Here is a 21,134-nt window from a genome sequence, read left to right on the forward strand (position 1 = left end):
ATCGTTCTTGTGTATTGCGCAAGTTTTAGAAAGATATATCTGCCTTTTTCGTACCGCGACTATTTCGCGATCCGTATTCCTACTGGCTAAATTTCACCAACTTTGTTACGTAAAACTGGGTTTTAAAAAGATATCTCTGCCTTTTTCGTACCGCGACTATTTCGCGATCCGTATCCCTATTGGCCAGACTTCACAACCTCTGTTACGTAAACTAAAGTGCTACATTGATATCGCTGCCCATTTAGTGTCGCGAGTATTTCGTGATACTTCGTGATCCGTATTCCTATTGGCTAAATACTGCATGATGCTTTCCGCAATTCGTTTCCCTCATTGGCTAAATACTGCATGACGTTTTCCGCAATTCGTTTCCCTCATTGGCTAAAAGTTGCAACCATTGTTTCGTACTACTGTAGTATAGACTTGATCATTTGATCACGTAAGGTCAGACTCATTTTAACCGCTACTAGGACGGACGTTTTCCTTTCTTGTCGTTTCCACGTGTATACGCAAATACATTCGTGTCAGAGAACTCGCTGTGAATTGAAGAGCTTGCAACAGTAAGGACATTAGGACAACCTATAGGACCACACTACTGCTGCAACACGAACTAATACAACGAATGCTTATTTGTCACTGAAGCTGAAACTATATGCGTAGGCGAATTTACTTGATCGAACCTGGTTAAATCCATAAAGACTGAACAATGGAACATTGCCAAAGCCTACCCAAGAAGCCTTAAAGACATGGACAACAATAAAGTGGGCGAAAACACGCATTTTCGGTGGATAATTCAACCCCAAAGAGAATATGCCCTACACGACCTACAGTTAGACACAGCAGAGAAGTTCTGAAGTGCCCACACAACGATCAGTACAGTGATTCGACTGAATTTTTAACAAGAATGCAGACTTGCCGCACTCCTGCCTGCTTAACCAGGCTTCTGACCGACACAGACTTAAAACTTCAACAGTCAAGTTTTGTGGAAGCGGCTAGCGCGGATTGAATCCCAAACTTCATATTTGTCTGACAAAAGGTGTAATCTTTAACAATTCACCCCAATGCCAGTGCTTGGGGTGTATATCTTATGGTATATGTGTGTGTGATCAGTCGCTTTAGTCAGTCGCCGAGTGCAGACGTGTATTTCTCGCTCCGCTAGCTGATTGCTTGTCATGATTACGTACAGCTTGGACGTGCTGCGCAGTATAGGCAGTAAAGAACAGAGTAGACCAAGTCGCAAAGTGCGACGAAGACTTTACTACCTTAAGATACTGCGTACTCGCCGAGTTGGACAATATCAACAGAAAGACTGGGATCTGCCGGGCGGCGCCGGGGACCCGAAGCCTCAACCAAGATCCCTGAGGATTAGCCTAAATGCAAAAGTTAAACTCGGAACTCTGAACACGAGAACTTTGAACTCTGTATGGCGTCAGGAAGACGCTGCCGCACTCGTGACTGACCTCAAACTTGATGCGTTTGCAATCCAAGAACATCGCCAACACTTCACTGAACCATTCCGCGAAAAAGACCTAGGCGCAGGCATCATCATGATCCAATCACCTGCCAACCAAGGCGGAGTTGGAGGCGTCGGTCTAATCTTATCCGAGCGTTTCCACGCTGAGGCAAAGATTGACGTTATAAACAGCCGCATTATCACAGCCAGCATTCAACTCCGTCGCCGCAAACTGCACCTCGTGTGCGCGTATGGACCAACTTCTCCGAACACCACTGCCTTCCCAGCTGATACGCTCGCTTTCTACGACCAACTAGAAGGCATTCTATCAACTTACCCGCAGCGCGACATAACCATGCTGCTTGGGGACATGAATGCCACATTGGCCGAGCGCTCGCAGCGAGTTCGCTTCCCAGTTGGCAACGAGAACAGCAACTCGGAGCATTTCACTAATCTACTCGACCGCTGCGACCTCATTCCTCTCAACGCCAACTTCTCTATGAAGCCGAAGCGTAGGACGACATTTGACGGTATGCGCCAACGCAACACACGGCTGGATTATATCTGCTGCAATGCTCCCGCACGGCGCCATTTCACGAACTGCCGAACGGTGCGCATGCTAATGATGAGCAGTGACCATCGCTTGGTGTTGGCCACGCTTCGTGAACACCTCCCGTTCGTCCCGAAGCGCACACCGAAGGAGCCGCTACCAAATTGGTTCGATCTCAAGGACGCAGATAAGATGAATGTCTTTACCATGCACACACTCCACGCCCTCGAGATCCAAAATACTATACCGACCGCCTTTGCGCCACTTGTAGCAGCAGTCAAGGATGCAGCCCGTGAAACGCTCGGTGAGGCCCGTAGCAAGCCACGGCCAAAATTAGCCTGGGAATCCGACCCAACAGTGCTCAGTGCACGCCGTAACCTTAAGACTCTCAGACGTGCTGCGTACACCTCTGGAACACTGGACGCACATAGCGATGCTAACGAGGCAGCTCTGTACCTTGCAAACGTTTACGACGCAGCTCGCAAGGAACGAGTCGAAGCTATTGCCCTTTCCGTGGAAAACGAGTTGGAAGCAGGCCGATCAAGAGCAGCCTGGAAAGCCATCGGTGAACTAGTTGGCTTCAAAAGGGCCCGCGTGAAGGCCTGTACGGAAGACCTCGCTGCACACTTCGAGACCCTGTTATCTACACCTGCACCGGACATCGATGTGCTCGTTGCACCGCCTTCACTAGCAGCAAATCCTCTAGCGATCAATACAGCCCTGATCACGCTAGGTGAGCTCAAGACAGCCATGCGTGGAGTACCACAATTCAAGGCCACCGGTACGGACGGCATCCCAACAGCTGCTTACACCTCGGGCGTTGCACCTGTGCTCCTCGACGTCATGAATGACGTCCTAGAAGGCGGCCCGGTGCCCCCTGAGTGGCTCGAGAGTGAAATCGTCCCAATCTACAAGAAAGGCGCTGCGAGTGACCCAGCGAACTACAGAGGCATCTCCCTGATGCAGACCGCTGCCAAGTTGTTCGACCGAGTATTGCTCCTTCGCATACGTGAGCAACTCTCTACCAAGCTCCTGAATGCTCAGAATGGATTTCGACCATCTCGCGGTACTACAGAGCACATCCTGGCACTGCGCACAATCATTGACACCTGTCGCTCACGCAAAAAGAACGTTGTGGCCGTCTTCGTTGATTTCGCGAAAGCCTTCGACTCGGTCTCGCGCCCAGCCATGGCAGAGATCCTCAGATTCTACGGAATTCCTGAGGTGATAACGTACGCCATTATGGCCCTCTACACTGACACACGAGCGCGAGTCCGAACAGATGACGGCCCAAGCGGAGATTTCAACACTTCGGCTGGTGTGCTTCAAGGTGACACCCTGGCACCATTCCTGTTCGTGGTCATCCTTGACTTCGTCCTGCGAACGGCCTTCCCGGATAATACGAACTTCTTTGAATGGCGGCCACGGCAAGGAACGCGCACGCGTACGACTCGCGAGGCAATACAAGTAGGTATTCTTGCCTACGCAGACGACCTAGCCTTGCTTGCCCCGAACACCGCATCGGCACAGCGCCTCATTAACCACCTAGAGGCCGCCGCCGCTCTCGTTGGACTCCAGATCAACGCCAAGAAGACTGAGGTTCTGGCCATACCAGCTCTACCGAAGAACGCGACACCGATTCAACTGGGAGAAATCGATCTCAAGTATGTAACGAGTTTTGTGTACCTCGGTATTGACGTCGCCGACTCTGGAAAAGCGCTCAAGGCGAGGCGAGCAAAGGCCTGGGGCGCGGCAAGACGGCTACATAGCCTCTTCCATTCAAGTGCCTCAACCCAGCTCAAGACCCGTATCTTCCGTGCCACTGTCGAGCAGGTTCTTCTCTACGGAATAGAGGCACTCACGCTGACAGAGAAGCTGGCTAAGACGCTCAACGCTAACTATGACGCACTCCTCCGCTATGCACTCGGCATTCACCATCCGGAGCATATATCCACGAATGCATTGCGAGAGCTCACAGGAACGGTCCCATGCCGTCTACTGGCTGCTGAACGACGCTTCCGCCTAATCGGCCATCTAGTGCGGCATCAAGACGAGCAACCGGCCGCCGCCATCATCAATTACATTCCGACGGAGCCATGGCGCAGAGGTGGCTGGAATCGGAAAACATGGCGCTCGACAATGGAGACTGACCTAGCGCAACGCGGGCTGTCGCTTGAAGACGCGCACGACCGCCTACGTTGGAGACGCTTAATACGAGCCTAAAACTGATTATCTTGATGTATTTTGTTTCCTGTTTTCTTTTGCCCTTTTCATTTTTATTTATCTAATTGAAAAGTCGATATATATATATATGTGTGTAGGGGTGTGTTCGGCTCATTTCCACCAATAGCTTAGGTGTAAATGACAAAGTTCGTACCCATTAGGTGTGATGACCCAAAACACACCCTACGCTAGGGTGTGAATTACGAAAACACACCATTTTCGTTTACAGTGTAGTAGTCGACAAACACCATGAATACCCCAAAACAAACAAACAAAACCATATAATAAGTTATACAGCCAAGGGCTAAATTGAATTATTAAGAAAAAAGGTACTGGTATAGATCTAGACCAGTGGTTCTTAACCTTGCCCCCAGCGCCCCCCAGGGGGCGCTGGCGATCTTGAAGGGGGGCGGAAACGCTCAGGGGGCGATATGGGGGGCGCTGGGCTCAGGGGGGCGGTATGGGGGGCGCTGGAGAAAAATGGCTTTGCAGTAGATGATGTGGTGATAGGACATATCCTTAATGAGTATTCAGAGCAAATTAACACCGAACACTTCGTTACATATAGCCTTCAAAATACATATAGGTTTAATTGTTCAATGTCCATGGGCGCCAAAATGACTGACACCGAATGTTCCTGTCTTGGCAATCTGAACCCCAGAAGACGAATTCCATCTGGCAGGGAAAAATTATAAGTCAGTGAAGAAATACCAATCTGAAATCGTGTGCGTCTATTAATTTAGTACGATTGGGCGACAGGGATATTCATGTTGGGCGATATCCCCGTTTAGTGATTCTATATTTTTTGATATTGCAGACAGGGGGTGACGAAATAACATCATGCAACAAAGTCATCCCAACGGGATCGCCCGCCCGAATATGTTTAATTATTAGTAACGGGCCCTACAGTTTCCAAGAAACCTCACAATGTTCGCTTTAAGTTTTGATGAGTCTGCGCACACTCAACAACTCAATGCGCTGACCCTTGGACAACAGTGCGTAACGACTAAAAAAAGGTAACGGATTTGTTGTGTGCAACGTAGATTTTCTGTGTGCAGAGACCGTGTCAGCACTGCGCACGTGCGCAGCTTAGAGGGAATATTGCACCTCACTCAGCTCTACCGGTAAATGTGTTTACGTGAGCAGAGAGAGAATAAAAATTGATCTCAATTTACATGCAATTCCCGATGATATTGACCAATTCAATCATTATTAGTGAAATTTTTCGCACTTCGCGCGAATAGACGAGAATAGCTGCCTCAGTAAATGGACACCCAATGTAGATACCTAATAGGCTATCACCAAATAGCGGACAGCCTAATGGGGGTCTGGGAGTGAAGTCCCCCGGAAGTTTGGTTTATCACCCGATGAGGGCCCAGGACCAACGTTTTTTTGTTTGGGGGCTGACGAAGTGCTGTTACGGCCCTGATAACGAATAATTGTACCTGCGGGCACGCCTGAATATGTTTAATTATTAATTACGGGCCCTTTATTTTCCTATACAACAGCTCACTCAGTGCTACTGGTAAATCTGATTACGTGGGCTAAGAGGATAAAAAGTTTATAGCGACTTATATATGTAATTACCACCTATTCATTCATGCATTATGGAAAATTTTGGTACCTAGGGCGACTAGGCCACACAAACTTTGCTGACCATCAAAATCACGATATGGGGTTCGTGGGGGCGAAGCCCTCAGAAGTTCGGTTTATCACGCTATGGGTGCGCAAGGCAATCGTTTTTAGGGGGTTAACGAAGTGCTGTTAGGGCCCTCCCTCTTACTCATTGTCTTTATTACATTCCTTACAATATGAAGTTGGGGGGGGGGGGCGGGGGCGCTGGAGCACGATAATTTTTGAAAGGGGGCGCTGGAAGAAAAAAGGTTAAGAACCACTGATCTAGACCGATGCTTTCACCCATTTTTTGGTTAGAGCAGTGGTTCCCAACGTGGGCGATTAAGCAATCTAGGGGGCGAAAACACCGAAGCGGGCGATAGGGGGGTGAAAACGGACGAAGGGGGCGAAAACAACGAATGGGGGCGATAGGGGTGATAACTCGTTAAAACGGCTATCATGGAGTCCGGAACGTAACTGCTACACTCCAAACCCCCAATTGGGGGCCGAACTCGAAGGAAATTAATTCGGTAATTAACATAAATTATAGAGTAATATTTTAGAAATTCATGCAACTTATTTAAAAATTTCCGTGCTGCGCGCGATTTGATATTGTCTTTTATCTTGATTTGGGGGTACCCTTCCCCCAACAAAAATACGCTTGATTTATGGAAATGGAGACTTCGGCGCCAGCCATTACTGCGCCACGACGAACCAAGACATATGAAGTTATCGGCCATGTAACATGCGACTCCAAGAAGGGTGCCAGGACGATGAGCAACGAGAAGACCTTGGCCCAAAAGGAATGCCCTTGTGCTGACCGAAAACTCCGATATATATACATATATGTTTAATTACCCATAGGCGCCTAAATGACTGGCGTCGAATGTTCATGTTCTGGCGATCTGAACCCTACAGCACAAATGTCATCTCCGCAGGGAAAAATTATTTGCCAGTAAAGAAATATCAATTTGAAACCATGTGCGTCTTTTACTTTGATACGATTTGGCGATTTCCATATCTTTTGACATAGCAGATATAGGAGGTCTCGAAATAGCATCATGTAACGAAGTCAATATAACAACGGGTCCGCCCGAAGATGTTTAATTATTATTTAGGGGTTCTACCATTTCTAACACACCGCACTCAGCTGTCCGGTAAATCTGATTACGTGAGCTGAGAGAGGATAAAAATTGATAGCAATATATATGCAATACCCGACCATATTGACCGATTCAAACATGAATTATAGAAATTTGTCGCGCTTCGCGCGTTTAGGCGAAATACGGTGACCCACCAAACCGTACATGGAATAGGGTATGACTTATATGTAGCGACGTAAAGCCCAATGGCTGAGGGGGTCTGGGGGTTGGTTTAACACCCTATGGGGGCCCAAGACCAACATTCTTGTCTTAGCGTTGACGAAGTGCTGTTGCGGTCCCGATGGGAGTCAAGTCGGAGAAATGACCGTTTTTTAATCAACTCACGAAAATTTAGCTGTAAAAGCATAATTTCGAGGTTGAGCCAGTTTGTATGCCCATTTTTCGGTTCCCAATATTTGGGGGCGATGATCGGTGTGGAGCTTCAAAAGGGGGCGATGAGTCAAAAAAGGTTGGGAACCACTGGGTTCGAGGATGAAATCATTCGAGGATATTTCAGACACATATTTGATGCAAACTGCAGGATATAGCAAGAACAATAAATGTTACATTTACTATCAGATATGTAGGTCCCATGCCCCATTCAGCTTTTCCAGTGTAACTTGAAACTCTTATATGCTCGATAAATTGCATCAGGATGAATATCTTAGGGATAGCAGGCCTATTGAAGAAGATTTTGAAATCGAAGATGATTCAGAACGTAGAGTAGGCCACCAACACGAGTAATTGATCTGATAGAAGCTTTAGGACTTGTAATAGAAATCTTTGTAACTTTCAACATCCTTGCCAAGTGAGAAAAAATTACTTGGCAAGGTAGGGACAGCCTTTTCTTCGAAGACCTACTTTCGGTAGCTCTGTGTATTGCCGTTAAACTAGCATTGACATGATACTGTTGCCATGGATTACTGGAGGAGTTAGGAATCCCGATTTACATCTCAAGTGAATGGCAAATGCCCATCAGTAGCTCGAAAAAGTTCCAAAAGCGTGGCATTCTCCGAAATGGCAACGTCCTAGTTGCATTAATATTTGCACACTCAGTTAGTCTTGGTGAATATTACAGAAACAGTGAATTGTTACAATATCACGAGCACGATTGGATCATATGTGTCAGCTTTAAAATATTGTGTTTTCTTTGTGGTCAGACAACAAGGATGCACATGTAACCCTGATACCCAGGTGTCAGACAACACACATTCAAAAAAGCTAAAATATCTAAATAATTTCCCCGAAAATCATGACATAGTCAGAGATGGACAAAGTGAACATGTCCTCAACATCTGAAGACGACGGGGGAATGGGGGTAAGTTACCAGAGTAAATTGAAGCTTACATATGTTAGCTCTCTATTGGTCGAGTATCAAACTAGACAACCTACAGAATTATGGGCTATTAGCGTAAATTTGGACCCTGAAACTCTTTCTGTTGTAGCAATATCAGTTTAAATCAGCCAAATAGAGCTGTGCAAATGTTTATTTGAAGTCAATTGATTGATTTACTATCGACTGTTTGCGGTTTTTGAAACATTTTATACGATAAGCACAGAATAATAAAAGTAGGTCTATTATGTGAGTTATGTGACAATGTGGTGGGTGCCTAACCCTAAAACTTGACCAGTTATGCACACGACTCTGCGGACCATGCAAGGAGATTACAAAATCGGATAACGGAAAATCGAAAACTGTTACCGACACCAAACCAACCCATCTACTGGATATGAAAGGGTCATGGCAGTCCGAAATTCTTTCATTTAAACCTGGGTAATACTTCGGTCTACATGGTGCCTTCATGCACCAATCTGCTCATACCAGTTGTTCCCCCGACAGATCTGCTGGTTTGGTCAATTACTACTCCTTTTTACAAGTACTCGGGTAGGTTTTGCGTACTTGTACCACTTGAGAAGGTATCTTCTCAAACTACTGTCATTTCTACTTAGTTACAACGATTCATTTTACATGTTGTAAAGTAGAATGACTTTAGATCTATTTGCGTCACTTTTTTGGGTGAAACCGGCATTACTATCGTGCGATAGAGCCCCTGTATCACGGTTACCAAATTTATGTCGAAGATTGCTCTCGACGTGCTGCGTGATCAGTTAGGCCTTCAGAGTCAGTCGCCACCCGTTAGGAGTGTTTGATGCATAGCCTAATAGGTAAGCCTAATTACGTGAACATAATATATATCAAATCACACTCATATACGTAAAGTGAACATTCAATATATATACGACTAACAACGCGATGTTAAGCTTTAATAAAGGTTAAATTTACAACAAACATTGCATATAAAGGAAGGAGAAGAAAAAATATCAACAGTACGTTGTAAGAAGATAATTTTATATTCAGTTTTAAATGGCCATGGCAGTATTGGTATAAGCTCCACTGGGAGGTTGGTCCAAGTTTTCGCATCGACAAAATGCAAACTATTGCGTGATGAAGATCGGGACAGCAGCGGTAGCGAAATAGAATTTCTTGATACCTGTCTAGTTTCATAATCATGTGTTTTCGCAAAAGTTGTAAAATCAGAATTAAAGTATGACCTGTTTGTGTGGAAGATGGTGTGCATCATCTTTGCTGTTCGGCAACTCCGAGTATACCATGACTTCGATATCCCGGGAGAATTCGTCGTCTGGGAGATGATTTACTAATGATATGAAGAGCCTGATTCTGGAGAGTTTTGATTTTTGTAAGGCTTGTTACATTTGTTTGTCCCCATATATTTATTTCATATTGAAGTTGAGATTGGAAAATAGCAAAACACACTGCACGCAGTACGTTTCACGGCATCAGGTATTTCAATCGTTGTAGCATGCCCGTAGCTCTTGACAATTTCGAGGTGACTGAGTCGATATGAGGTTTACATGACAATTTAAATTCGACCAGAATTCCAAGATTGCGAAAATGATCATCGGGGTCGATGATAGTTCGATTGACTCTTACAGAAAACGGATTGCTTTTCTGTGAATTGGAGTTTATAAATAATATAATTTGGGTTTTACTGGGGTTGATGGAAAGTTGGTTACTTCTCGTCCAATTATGGATATTTGTCATGTCATTAGTTGACAATTCTTGCAAGGATGTTGAGGATACCATGAAACAGGCATCATCAGCAAATAGTAGCCTTTTCAAAGAGGAGACCTTGCTAACATAATTTATGTATATAAGAAATAATTAAAGGCCACAATACAGACAGTTATTTTGCGTTAGTCGTAAACAAACAAAATTCATCCTTCATTGTCTAAAGTGGTCTGATCCCATCTACTGCTAAAATTATTCGACACATCGACAACATCCTTGTTTTTGAACTTTGCTTATACCTCAGTACTTCTTGCATGTTTATTTTCTGCACTTCAATTTAAATTAATCTTGAAATGCCCTCGCAATCGCTATTTTGACTTGACATTGTGTATAGCAGGGGTCACCAACCTTTTTGCAACCACGAACTTGAAGCGACGGGCTACCATTTGCTTCCACCTTTTACCCGTACCAGACTTAATTTCCAACAACTGCAATGTTTTTCAGTATCTGACGATTTTAAATGCTATAATTGCGTAGTATCATCCATAAACCGATGATAGAAATTGATTGATAGCGATCACCGGCCAGAAAAGGTCTCTTAAATAAGAGTAACTGGTAAAGTCGTGTGTAATTGATAGCTGATGCAATTATGGAATGTCGGCCAAGGATATGTTTAAAGTGCGTAGAACGGCACAAATGTATAAATAAATCATATATTTTCTTCCAATAATATTTCATATGCCATGCATAATATGTCTTTTGAATCTAAGAAACAAAGACTTTGATCGAAGTCGCTTAAAACTTCGAAGTAACCGCCCTGAGCAGTGATTCCCAACCGCGGCCCCCACAAAAATATTGAGAAATCGATTTATGAAAAAATATTATATTTATAAAATACTCTTGCTTGGCTTGGAGTCTAAAGTTTTCAATTAGGATTGCAGGAAAGCTGTGAGTAGACTGCTAAGATTACGTCACTGCTGTTTCAATGCAATGTGCCCTAACTTTCCAGTTGAACGGGCAGTACCTATAGATATAAGTATAGATATGGGTATTGACAAGGGTTACCATATTTCAGCAACCCAAATTTCGGACACTCTTTAGCGCCCACTAGTGGATTTCAAAATGATTTGTGACGTCACACTAGCAAAACTTTGCTCATGGTTCAGAGGTGGTCACGATCCGGTTCAGGAGTATGTGGCTGTGTGTTGTGTAACCAGGACCAAAAGCACATGTTTTCAGCCCCCTTCCGCCCAAATAAAGAATGATTTTGAGCCCATGCACACTATAGGGTAATCTATGCAACTTGCCGGTGCGCACCACGGAGCTTTATAAAACCCCACATCCAGTGGCTTCCAACATTTTATGGTCGCGACTCCATCTCCAATTTGAAAATGTTCTGTGGCCCAGATCAAAATTTGACGAGCTGATTACTAAAAGAAGGCAGCACCTTTTCCCAGACTTACTCACGGGCTATTTTGGAAGCTGATTACGTTCAGCATATTCGCGAACCCCGGAATAAAGACAAGCACCCCCCCCCCCCCGTTTGGAACTATCTTTGAATAAAGAATTTAAACGGCCTTAACGATCTCTAGGAATATACCGTTCTCCTATAATTGCGATTACAATTAGGCTTATTCCAGTAAAGGAAGGTTGTTTTTATTTATATTTTATTGCAGTTTTTGCGAAGGTAGTAGTCTCTATATTAAAATCAATAAATGTGATAGTAAATCGCGCGCAGCGCGAAGATAAAATCATGCATCACATGAATATTCCCACCAAAAATATTGTTTTTATGCTGATTAAAAGAAAAAGTTATGAGTGTTATGTCAAGTCTTCAAAATTCCGGACATTTGGCATATTTTAGAAATTCCTCCCGGACGCTAGTTTGAACAGTGAAATTCCGGACATGTCCGGGAAATTCCGGACGTATGGCAATCCAACTCAATGACAGGACCGTAACTGCCGCACCCAATCCCCCAATTGGGAGGAGTGAGCTCGAAGGGGCTAGAAATTAGTTAGTGAATCAGCATAAATTATAGAGTATTTTATGAAATTTTATGCAACTTTTTAATAGATTTTTCACGCCGCGCGCGATTTCAAGTTTCCAAGTACCTTCATTATTGTGTACTCTTCGACCAAGATAACATACGCATGATTTATAGAAGTGGGCATATCGGCGTTGGCCATTACCGCGCCACGACGCACGAAGACATATAAAGTTTTAGGCCATGTAACATGCGACTCCAAGAAGTGTGCCAGAACGATCGGCAGCGAAAAAACCTTGGCCGAAAAGGACTGCCCCTACGCTGACCGAAAATTTCGTTATGTATATTCAAAATACATATAGGTATAATTGACCATAGGCGCCTAAATGACTGGAGCCGAATGTTCCTGTCTTGGCAATCTGAACGTCACGAGACAAATAGGCTACCATCCCGCAGGGAAGAATTATATGCCAGTGAAGAACTACCAATTTGAAACCGTGTGCATCTTTTAGTTCAGTACGTTTGGTCGATTCTATATTTTTTATATAGCAGACTGGAGGTCACGAAATAACAAATAACATCATGTAACGAAGTCGTACCAACGGGTCCGCCCGTCCGAATATGTTTAATTATTATTTACGGGCCCTACAGTTTCCAAGACACCTCACTCAGCTCTACCGGTAAGTCTGATTACGTGAGCAGAGAGGACAAGTAATTGATAGCAATAGCCTATATATGCCATTCCCGATCTTATGATCCAATTTTATTTTGAATTATCGACAATTTTCGCGCTCCACGCTGGCTCACTAAACGGGGATCCTGATTTCGTGGCAGAAACGAACAACGGCACGGGGGGTCGGTCTATCACCCTATGGGAGCTCAAGACCTAAGTGTTTGGGGACCTGACGAAGTGCTGTTTCGTTCCTGTCAACGGGTATGCGCTCGAAGATGTTTAATTATTATTGAGTGGTCCTACCTTTTCAAACACAACTCACTCGGCTCAACCGGTCAATCTGATTACGTGAGCAGAGAGAGGATAAAAATTATTACCAATATATATGCAATTGCCGATTATATCGACCGATTCAATCATGAATTATTGAAATTATTCGCGCTTCGCGCGATTCGTCAAGAGAAGCTGCCTAAAACGGACACCCGATTTAGATGAAAAATAGCGGTAAACAGCCATCTAGCCTGAGGGGGTTTGGGGGCTTCGAAGTTCGGTTTATTACCCTATGGGGGGCCCGAGAGAAACGTTTTCTTTGGGGGGGGGTTGACGAAGTACTGTTACGGCCCTGGGTATTGATAACTAATTTACGTATAGATGTGCAACAAGTGACCCCTGATTGAATGCGCCGAGATGCGTACTGCTTGGCCGGCAAAAAGCAGAATAGTTGGTAGTTCTATAGCTCGCGACCCAAACGTCCGAATAATTTGATATGTCGGTGTTTATCGAAAGCAAGTGTCGCACTGATTCCAAAAATACGAATTGAAATCTCGCCATGGCAATAAAACTACTCCAAAATAGCCAGCAAAGGTTCATTGTTTTGAACAACGGGAGCGCGGTAACACAATGGCCAATGACGTCAAGCGAATGATCGTAACAATGCCAATTTTCATATTTTGATGACTTTTTTGGGTATCTTTCATTGCCCGGTGGTATTCGTGCGGCCCCGGCCGTACTCTGAAATTCTAAATTTGGCCCTGACACCGAAAAAGGCTGGGAACCACTGGCCCTGAGTACACTCAGTTAGGATACATTCTGTAGAATGCCCCTCTTAGCAAGCGCACATTAAAACGGTATAAAGTACTTAATCGCATTATCACCTTGCCGAAAACCTGCCACCCGCAGAGAAAAATTGTTCGTCCCGTGAAAAACTTTCAAGTTTTAACGGCACGCGGTCCACGCCATTGGTTATTGATTTACGTGTGAGCTGAGCTCAAGTGGGCTAAGAGAAAGGATTAGACACCAAAATCGCAAAAATATCTGTATGCTACGAGCTACAGTCAACTCAATTTTTTTCGCGCTACGCCACTTTTTACCTCTAACTTATGGTTATTGCTCTATGTATAATTCTCTCAACAGGGGGAGCTAAATTTTCACTGTCATGAAGGGATGCGTTTCTAAACAAGTTTGAGAACCACTGAACTTGACACTGCATCGCTGAGTGAGTCGTCTAGATGCGCATAGGTAAGGCGTGTTTTGTGTTTGTTTTTGATGAAGTTCATGCAAAGGCTGATTCACAACGATCAGTTGAACCAAACATGCTTGCAACCTTCATAGCTGCTGCGCAATATGCGCATGCAACCCTGTAGGCTACTTTTCCGTGTCAACCAGACACGAAAAGGTGGCTAGATAGCGGGGTGGTATAATGCACAGCTGCAACACCAATGGATTGCGGGTTCGAGTTCAACCGAGGTCGACTCAAAAATTCTTACGTAAGTGTTGAAGGTTTAACTAGGCTCTTCCTCGCCATCTCGTCTGTGAAAGCGGTGTCTTATAAAGCCAAGAAATTGGCCGGGCTACAAGTCGACAGCTACGAAATAAAAATGAAGAAAATTAGCCTAGGGTAAATGACCATAGTAGTCGAAAAACACCGTAAATACCAAAAAGACACAAACAAACAAACAAATCACCAAAAGTTTGGTGGAGCCTGGCGGGCATGGAGGTGGAGGTCATTTTGCAATGCTACAATTTTAATCTCAACTGTTCAGGCTCCAGGCTCAATAGATTCCACTATACCGGACAGCAACGATTACAGAGAGTTGGAAACATGGTACTAAACTCTAAATTGCGTTGAGAGTAAGAGAATCTAGCCCAGTGGTTCCCAAACTTTTTCGGTGTCAGGGCCAAATTTGTAATGTCAGAGTACGGTTTGGGCCGCACGAATACATTCATCATGTATAGCAAAAATTATGAAGCATCAAAGCACGTACCAACGAAGAACAAATTGAAACACTAACAAGAAGGAAATACGAAAATCAATTTAATGTCCAACATGGCATTGGCTTTGAGATTCAAGAAGTTTGCCGGAGCGAGAAGTAATTGCAGATGATGCAGTACGTAGTAGCTGCTTGAGGTGGTCATCGGTCAATCGATTGCGATATTGATTTTTTATTCTGACCATTTTGCTGAAAAGTGCTTCACATACATAAGTTGATCCAAACAGAGAAGCGTTTTTTGTGCATGGATTATCAAGTTGGGATACTTTCCGCCAGGAACTTGACTCCAAAATTCAAGTAAGTCTTCACTCTTAAATAATTGCTTCAGTTCGATATCTGATTGCATGTCTAGCAACTCCAATTGACAATTTTCAGGCGCAGTGGCTACATTAACTGCAAAAGGATTGGAAAACATTTCCATCATGGGCAGAAAATCATTCAATCCGTCTATGCGCCGGTTGAACTCATCAATCAAGTTGCTGATAAGCCTGCTGTATTCACCAAATGATGCATTGGCTTTATGGCCAGATAGTGTTGGAAAATGTGCTGTAACACCATCCGCAAGCTGCGTTTTCCAGAGACAAGGCTTGTTAATGAAAGCAGTTGTTGTGCCATACAAATCATGACAGAGCTTGTTATTGCCCTGTAGAGTGCGATTGAGAGTAGAAGGGTGTGTAGTGATATCCACAAAAAACGCCAAATCGGCAACCCAATCTTCGTCGCCAAGTTGAGAAACATCTTTTTTTCCTTCAGCAAACGTTTGAATCTCTGGAAGTAGGTCATAGAATCGTTTGAGACATGAAGCGCGGCTTAGCCATCGAGCGGCTGTGAACATGGCTAGTGGCTACGTCACCATGCTCAGCGTCAGTATCTGCTAAAAATTTTTTGAACTTCCGATGCATACGTGCGTTTGCTCTGATCCAGTTCACTTTTGTTATTACCACATCCATTACATTAGACATGTTGAGTGACTTAGCAACCAGATTTTCTTGGTGTAAAATGCAATGATGCCATGTCACTGGAGCAAGACTATATATACTCTTCTCGCCATTTATTGATGAGCCCCTGAAGCCCTTGATTTGCTCCAAGCATGGATGGACAGCCATCCGTTGCTACTCCAACCAACTTTGATGAATCCAAATGTGCTTCTTCAAGAGTAGCACGAAATTCACGAAACATATCTGTTCCTTTAGCTGTGCCATGAATAGAACGCAAAGTGAGATATTCTTCACAAATCGTAAAATCCGGCATGACTCCCCTAATAAACATAGCTATTGCTCCGTGTCGGTGAGATCTTTTGAGCTGTGAAGCGCGACAGAGTAACACACAAATGTTTTCGATTTCTCAAGAAGCTGATCATGTTGGTCGTTTGCTATACATTCAATGCGCCGTGTTACTGTAGTATTGCTCAGCTGCAACTTTCTTGCCTTTTGTTTTATGGAACTTGAACAGCATTCTGTTAGAAACGTAACTATAGCCTGCTTCATAATTTCACCATCCGAGTATGGCTTCATATTGCGAGCAATTAGATGGCTCACCTTGTATGACGTTTGGGTAATATCTTCAGATTCATTACTAGTCTTGAAAATAATTGTTTGCTTATTCCGTGCCGACTTGAGGGATTCCAATTTCCTTTTCCTTGATTCTCCTTGGTAGCAATCATATTTTGAAGAATGAGTTTTGTAGTGCCTCTCAATGTTATAAGAGTTTACACTACTTATCGCCACAGGACATATAAGGCATTGGGCTTTGTTGCCTACCTCAATATGAAAATACTTTTCTTCCCAATCACTTTGAAAAACACGAGATTCCTTCTGAATTTTACGTGCTTTCTTTGAAGGCTGTTCTGACATGATTCAAAACTTTAATATACCCAAAACTTGACCAAATGACTGATTAACCTATCGCGGATTTATAGAATTTGTGACTGCTTTAGGTACATAAAAAGTTCACCAAATAGAGTAAAATCGAGGAGAACGGGATAGCTGCGGCCGGGTTTTGCCTTGGCCCTAGATTTTTAACATAAGGATTGATGCGCAACACATGACACACGGTTTAAACGCCGAGAGGCCTACTGCTGATCCCGGTAAAAGTAGCAGAATTGGTTGCCCTATAACTGGGGATCCGAGCGTCCCAATTTAATATGTCTAATATGTCTGGTCTTAATCGAAAGCAAGTGTCGCACTGATTCAGAATATACAAATTTAAATATGGCCTAGACAATGAAACGAACGTACGAATGTACTGTACGCGAACTAAGAATCGTACATATGCCACGAATAGGGCTGGGCAAAATCGAGTACCTGAGTGATTCGATTCTGAATCACGTAATATGCTTCGAGTCGAGTCGAGTAATCGAGTATCACTCATTATGACGTCACACCACAACGCAATATCCCAAAGTTCAAATATGTACCTTTTTTGCCATCACAAAGAATATAATGCCTGTTATCCATCACATAAACATACTTTGCTATTTTTTCGACCACACCGATTTCATTCCATTTGATGACAATGTTGTGGGAAAATCATGACTTCAGAAATGTGCTACGTCCAGTACCCTTCGTAGCTTTGTATTGTATGTTTTCTGTGCTGCGATACCGCCAATCAAGGTTTCAGGGCTTCAACAGTGAAAATTAGTATCATAACTATATTTTTCGTTGATAAATTATCTTTGAGTGGTGAGGAGCGTATAATTTCAGTACTCGAAAAAATCGTATTTTACTACTCGACTCGAATCAATAAAATTAATACTCGATTCAGATTCGAGTACTCGAATCATTGTGCCCAGCCCTAGCCACGAATCAATCATCGGGGCATCCTTAGTAGCATGTGTTATCATTTCGTGGTGGAGATTACGCAAGCGCCGACTAAGACTACCAACACATACTAACTACCTACAAAGAGCATTCGCACTTTGGGGCCTTGTACCATGCGAAGTGTTGCAGCGCCTCCGACCCGATTTGTATGGTTGGATTCGCGTCCCGAAAGTGAAAGAAATCGATTGGCCCTAGTCTTTCTAAGCCCGTCCGAAAGTGTTTCGTACATGATCCTGGAGTGTTACGGCCAGTTTATAGGCAAGCAAAGCAGTGGCACCCATAAACGTAAAACTGCGTAAACGGCGTACCGAGCACACACTGATCACGACTCATGTTCTCACCTGACTAATTATATCTGCAGAGATGACTAGAACTCGAGAGATTGCATAAGCGTAACTGGAAAGGTCACCGAGTTCGGACACATACCCAATTGTTATATCATAGATTGGACCTGTCATATTGAATCTAATAAAACATAATTTTGAATCGTCTTTCAAGAACTAAGGATATATCCTGCTGCTACAGCAGCCTCTGAAATTCGGTCACGGAACAAAATAGGAGATTTTGGCCTTGAAGCTGGAGGCTGTGACACAACACATGCGGCTTACCGTCTATCCATAAGTCTTCTGCAAAATTGCCGTTGGAAAATATGTTACCGAATAAATACGTGGATGAAAACCATAAACTTAGTACATTGCTACAAGACATCATCGAGAAGTGGCACAGGCAATCTCATGACCCATCCTGGCATGGTACACTCACACTGTCAAAATCAAGACATACAGACGAACATAGAATTTTGAGTAAAATATATTGAGGAATAGCATGATCGAGTGATAAGCTGTTAGCCGACATCTAAAATGAAATAGCTTAAGCACTTGACAGGGGATTGTAAGCATATGGTTCGAAGATTTCGCTATAAATGGGCATTTACAAGCGAAAGCTCAAGAAGAATGCGATTTTCGCTGTGATTTCAGTATATATTGATTGCTGTGCGTCTATAAATCAGGGCTGTGGAGTCGGAGTCGGTGGAGTCGGAGTCGGGGTGATTTTCGCTTGATGGAGTCGGAGTCGTGAAAACTATAATAGCTGGAGTCGGAGTCGGGGTCGGAGTCGGTGGGAAAATACTGACTGGAGTCGGAGTCGGAGTTTGTGAGAATGACTATGACTTCGACTCCGACTCCGACTCCAACTTCTCTATCATGAAAACATTTGCTTTCAAAGAATTTTCAATCGAATTTTTATGTACTACCAATCACCGTTATTATTAACCATACAGACCAGGTGCGGCCAGCCCGTGGCACGCAGGCCAAATTTGGCACACGAGAAGGTTAAGTGTGGCCTGCGAGGTAATCCTCGAAATTATTTATGACGTCATTTTACAATTGCAAGGCCAACCAAAATTTGATTAACATGACCGCGAAATTTGATGATTACTAAAACGGCAGTTCTGACGCATTGACGTATCCAGGGGCCAGCCACATTTATCCCAGATCTTCACATATGACCATATGAAGTAGAATATTTCATAGCAGATCTATTTGACTTGAAATTTTTCTCGGTACTTCGCATGATTCATTGTCACTAGATTTCTTGCATGCAGTATTTGAGCCCCCTTCTGAAAATTATAAATACATATTATTCACAGAATTGAGTCTAACTATATTCGCAATTATGAGATATGGCTTCGCTTGTGCACTTGCAGCGAGATCGTCGACAAAACATTCGCACAGAATGATAGAGGCATGTTCACTGATACCGTCGATTTTGCTATGTCTAAACGTCGAATAATCCTGTCCTTGCCAAATGAGCCCAGTGGCATACAGCTGCGACCCCCAATGTATGTTTGCGACATATTTATTGATATAGCTATAGCCTAATTCAGTCGTTATCTTGCAAAAAAATTTCACGCTTCGCGTGACCAGGGCCTGATTGCGCAGTGCACAGTTGCATGACATATTATTATCAATTTTAGACTTATATAAGTCTTGTTTGCGATGTTACCTAATTCGGTTCGCTCCTATCGACGACTAAAAAAGGTTATCAACATTCCAGTTGCCCGCGCAATGGTTCGTAAATCTCAGGTGTCCCTTTCGCCGAAACAGTTGCCCACCCCTGATATAGATAAAATTAGACATTACTTGCAAATTTCAACTCAGTTGCAGAGGGGAAGAAAATCGCAAGATGCGTTTTCGCGATGCAGTCAAAATTGATGCAATTTTTGGAATCATACCATGATACTGTGACAGAGAAAATGCATCGGCTGGTTTTGTAAAATTGTAAAAATGATGTAAATATGACCAAATGATGCTTCCCACTTGACAAAATTAAAAATATTTGTAGTGTAGCTTAGCTGTTTGGGTCGAACAAATGATTAAGAAAGACTGCAAGTCTCAATTCTTGAATACTTGATTAAGTACATGTAGACTAGACATAGGCTATGGTCTTTGACTACTTAACTAAATTCCCTCTATGACCAATGTCTATTGTTAGTAGTAAGAGTGTTTGTGCTTGTAATCAGGATAGTGTGCTATGACAAAATTAGTAAGTTAAATTTCTTTATTAGTTGCTGAGTCATACACAAGAGCTACACTTGGATTTTTTATCTACATTTTTATTATACATGATTGGATATCTGCCATATTTGAATGATTCATACATTTCAGGATATTAGAGAGTCCATGTTATAAAAACTTGACTAAGGAAGGATATTTAGCAAATCTTTATTTCATGTTAATTGCATAGTGGATAATTCGAGCTGTGCTACAATGAAACAATTTAGCATGCCACATTTAATCATATGTTTGCATATGTTTATTGGTTGCATGATAGTCATTCAACCGACAATGTGGCATATAATTTTCGAAGTAAATTGGCAATAATGCTGGAGTCGGAGTCGGGAGTCGGAGTCGGAGTCGGTACGTTTAAAGACCCAGGAGTCGGAGTCGGTACGTTTAAAGACTCAGGAGTCGGAGTCGGAGTCGGTATATTGAAAATGTGTGGAGTCGGAGTCGGAGCCGGAGTTGTTGGTAAAATTTACCGACTCCACAGCCCTGCTATAAATGGTAAATAATTGTTATCGAACAGAGTTTTCTGGCAGTCTACACACAATTGTCCTGCAATCCTAATTAATAACTCCAGACTCCAAGCCAAAAAACAGTATTTTATAGGTATATATTTTATTTGAAGTCGTAAATCGATTTCCTAATATGTTTGTGGGGGCCGCAAGAAGGCTAGCTGGGGGCCGCACTTGGGAATCACTGATCTAGCCATATCAAAAGTATTTATATATATATATATATATATATTGTCCTTTATGAGTTACGTGTTATTGTGATTTAAACAAGAATAGCTAAATTAATCAATCTTTATACATA

General features: G+C 43.3%; 1 protein-coding gene across 1 annotated transcript in view; it reads right to left on the reverse strand.

Moving 5' to 3' along the window:
- The window catches only part of LOC145457302 (matrilin-2-like), a 115,855-nt gene that overhangs the window by 60,447 nt on the left and 34,274 nt on the right, over window positions 1–21,134 (reverse strand). The gene's annotated exons all lie outside the window — the stretch shown is intronic.

Source organism: Botryllus schlosseri, chromosome 2 (assembly GCF_051294905.1).
Source record: "Botryllus schlosseri isolate E-star chromosome 2, Bs_hap1, whole genome shotgun sequence".
NCBI lineage: Eukaryota > Metazoa > Chordata > Ascidiacea > Stolidobranchia > Styelidae > Botryllus > Botryllus schlosseri.